We start from the raw sequence: 3,199 nt of genomic DNA, 5'->3' as shown, positions 1-3,199 counted from the left end.
TTTAGAATTTCTATCTGTTAAAGTTTATTTTTACATAAAAACGTACAAACAATCGATGCGCCACGGATGTATGTGTGCGTGTACACATATCTCGGCGTTTTGGGCCAATTGGATCGGGAATAACTACATTACGGGAGCAGTTCAATAAAAATGAGATGTCACAAGACTTGCTACTTCCGCGAGTTAACTTAAACACAAGGAAGAAAGTACTAATAAATACCAATTTAAAATTGATAAATCTAAGTATCGGAGACTGAGCAAGCAGCAAGTATGTGTAAATTAATATTTGGTTCTGTTTTGCGAAAGGATGCAGACACAGCAAGAGAAGTGGCGGACTCGGGGTGATTTCGCTGGTTTAATGCATCCTTCTCAACCGCCTTCCCCGGCATGTGAAAAATCTGGGCTTTAGTGGCTAAATAACTGGACAATGGTGCTTTTTAAAATATCAGCATGGAACGTAAGTGGACTCTGAACTCAAATATTCTATTTCGCCCCGTTTAGCACCAATTTATGTTTGTCGCGATAGAGGTGATACAGAGGGGAGCACAGCTGCAAAGACAATAGTTGGTGGGATGATACCGGTTCCGTTCTGGAATTAGTTGTTTTGAGGGGTATTGTTTATAGAATTTGCTTCAGATTTACGCCTAACGTTAACCCCCAATCACACCGTTAATTTTCAGCAAATGCCAAATCAGCGATGACTTCGAGGCGACCCATTTCTTGGTATTACTGCCAGCACTAGCCTAGTCTTATCCCATCAACCGGCCCAACCTCGCCGTTATTCCTAGTTCAGTTTTACAAATGATCCCAACTCAACCCCTGGCGCTACTCCGAAAGTTGGCCGAAACCACGCAGTGCCAGAACCTATCCATCGGGAAGTAGTGTTGAAAAGTATTTCCAAGTTCTTCCCGACGTTCAAAATATTGCACAGAACTCGAGGTGCACATCATGCAGTCCACTAACGGGTCTGTGAGGTCCCCATTACTTACCCCTTGCCTCCATCGAATTGCAAAATGTAACTCTAGTTTTATAGGGGGTTATTGGATTGATTGATGTTCGTGATATATTTATAGCCCCATAGGCTACTCCTAGTTCTCCCAAGCAAATATTCTACATATTTCGCTCGTTTTTGTTTTATAGATCTGGAAATGTTATACTTTCCTCCCAATCTACTGGCCTCATCTTACGGTAAACAATGGTCCAACTCCCCCCCCCCCCCCCACCCCAATGCAGACGTTGGAAACCCGAAATAATAACAGAAATAATTGTTGATATTGGACAGGAGTTGCCAGAGAGATACAAAAGTTTCAGGTTCATAACCTTTCATCCCATCGACTGGCCTAATCCACTATGGTGGGACAGTAACAAGGTCAAACATTAATCCTGCTCCTCCATCCACAGATCTTGCTTGAACGGCAGCGCATTTCCTTTCCAGTATTTCTTATTTGTGCTTGTTACAGTAAACAGGTCCTTCTTCAAAAGCATGGAACCGCCAGTCAGATCTCAGACGATTCTGCCCGGTCGGTAGAATCGCTGCAAATAATCACCGATTCCCCAGTACTTTATTGCGGGAGTGTTCCGACTGCTCCTGGGCACGGCCAGTTTGACGCAGTCTTTTCCTTAGTGGAACCTCAGACTACTCCACACAGCTCTGAGCCTATGGGCCCCGCTCACTTCTCAAACCATAATTATCGCTCATTTCTATCGGTAATCTGGGGCCAGGACGTTTACCTCTCATCCGTATTCTTCAGTACCGGATTTTCCCCATTTGACGGCTGATCTACTTAGCGATGACGTTTCCCTCCACCTCATCTTTCAGGTTCCTTCTGCCCTTAAACCGAACGATTTCCCCTCGACGGGTCGCGTCCCTTTTTGTTCCACTTGCTCCGCAGATGCGACTTTCTCTCAAAACGAAGTTCCTGATTCCACTCTGTAACAGAGACAAAAATAGTTATGCAAAGAATTATTTTACTTACGCCATATCTAAGATCGTAGTGTCATTTCGTCAATTAAACCTCCTCACCATTGCCGACCTCCACTCGAACACGTGCACCCGCTTTAATTAGCATCGCTAACAGTAAAATTGGTCGAGCCAAATAGGGCAAGACCACTAGTACTGAAATAAATTTATTTTACTTAAATATATCAAGTGATGAGAGCATTAAGCTGTTAGGATCCTCCGTTTCCCTGAACGGAGAGTGTCAGAGGTCACTTTGATAACATGTTAAGGACGATTCTATCGGAAGCACACCCCTCAGAGAAGGTAAAAAAAAAGAACAAACTCCACCACAAATCAGGTTGGGCTAATTACATTACACGTAGTTAAGTTAAGCCAAAGTGAGACATACTAAAGGCCCAGCAGAACATGGAAGAGCGTGATTAATTTATTTCTGTTCCGAGCGCAAATTAGAGAAAGCTGGGCTAAATAAGAAAGAGGGGGGTTGACGAAGAGGGCTGAAGGAAGACTTGGACTTACACTGAACATAAACAATTGATTCTGCAGGACCCGATAGCCCGCTTCTCTGTCGTCTGATAGCTAAATACATGTGGAAATTGGAGCAATGTAGTCTCGTCAAAATTTCCTGTATGTAGCGTACGCTTATGTAACTAGCAAATTTATTTCCATTTAAATAAATTTTCTTTAACACTTGCCTCGATATAACCTATTGATGACATATTGTTGTAATAGATTTATGTACCCATGCATATTCAGTGCACGCTCCCCATTACATGTGGCGATGTACATATTTATGAGGAATGAAGTAACTGAGACGCTCCGATTTGACTTTCCTCCCAAGAGGCAATGCAGCGCCACCACAGGCGGGAGGATGAAAGTACAGCGTGACAGTTTACTCGAGAGATTTTTGTTGAAGTGGCCGAAAGAGAGGAAATGCGAGCACGGATGCTTGACGTGAAAATGGGGATTGTTCGACCATTTCCGCCCTCCAACTCTGTTTTACTTAAAATTTCAGTAACATTAGAAAAAACTCCGCCACGAATAGCCCGAGCGGCATAAGGAGGGAGTTTGAGCATGAGGCTAGCAACCCCATCTCGGGAAAAAAAAGTGCTACAGAAACACCAACACAAGTTCCTAAGACCCCGTCACAGGGAGAGGAAGGATTACCAAGCTGACGGGCTACACCTGGGAAATGGCCCAGGACACAGGACTCCTGCGAGGGGCTGTCAGCAGCCTATGCCC

At 44.1% G+C, this 3,199-nt stretch overlaps 1 long non-coding RNA gene across 1 annotated transcript; it reads left to right on the top strand.

Moving 5' to 3' along the window:
- Positions 1-356: 356 nt before the first annotated feature.
- On the top strand, positions 357-2,975 carry LOC140719830 (uncharacterized). Its single transcript, XR_012097014.1, has 2 exons — positions 357-457; positions 2,799-2,975. It is a non-coding gene; the product is annotated as an uncharacterized lncRNA (long non-coding RNA).
- The last annotated feature ends 224 nt before the right edge of the window (positions 2,976-3,199 follow it).

This window comes from Hemitrygon akajei, chromosome 32 (assembly GCF_048418815.1).
Source record: "Hemitrygon akajei chromosome 32, sHemAka1.3, whole genome shotgun sequence".
Taxonomy (NCBI): Eukaryota; Metazoa; Chordata; class Chondrichthyes; order Myliobatiformes; family Dasyatidae; genus Hemitrygon; species Hemitrygon akajei.
Note: the sequence above shows the minus strand (reverse complement) of the source record. Positions and strands in the feature narration are given on the sequence as shown.